At 18.5% G+C, this 595-nt stretch overlaps 1 protein-coding gene across 2 annotated transcripts in view; it reads left to right on the top strand.

Annotated features, from left to right (window-relative positions):
- LOC108693202 (amyloid protein-binding protein 2) overlaps positions 1 to 595 on the top strand; it is a 6,227-nt gene that overhangs the window by 3,682 nt on the left and 1,950 nt on the right. The gene's annotated exons all lie outside the window — the stretch shown is intronic.

Here is a 595-nt window from a genome sequence, read left to right as displayed (position 1 = left end):
CATAACATTCTGTTTTTATTGAACATTTTTAATTTATTTACTTTATTATTTTTGTTGTAAATTAAAATTTAAAATTTAAAAAATAAAAAATCTAAATATTTTAAATAAATACTTTATTCTCTCAGAATAACTTATGCAAGATTGTATTCACCGATTAATTACAAAGATTTAAAACAAATATTTTATTTGTTTACTAGATAATTTCTGTATCACAATGTAACTTTACATAAATAATCTTGAATACCTAAAGTACTTGTATTTAAAAAATTGAGATTTTTATCATGACATTTATTTTATAATGCATTTATTTTATAATACATTTCTATTAGAGTACAAATTTAAAAAATATTATTGAAATAACTTCAACTAATCTAGACGTTTTTTTATTGATATATCTATCGATATATTGAAATGTCGAATATTCTTAAACGCCATTGTATAAAATTACTTAAAAAAAAATAGAATACAAATATAATTGTTGAACTTTACTTTTTATTTTTGAATGTCGTGTTTAAAATATTTGATGAGATTTATGTTGAGCATTGAAATTATATCTCAAAAATTTGGCTTGCTTTAATATACCGCGAATTAAAAA

The sequence above is a fragment of the Atta colombica genome, unplaced genomic scaffold (assembly GCF_001594045.1).
Source record: "Atta colombica isolate Treedump-2 unplaced genomic scaffold, Acol1.0 scaffold89, whole genome shotgun sequence".
Lineage (NCBI taxonomy): Eukaryota > Metazoa > Arthropoda > Insecta > Hymenoptera > Formicidae > Atta > Atta colombica.
This window is presented reverse-complemented; position numbering and strand designations above follow the sequence as displayed.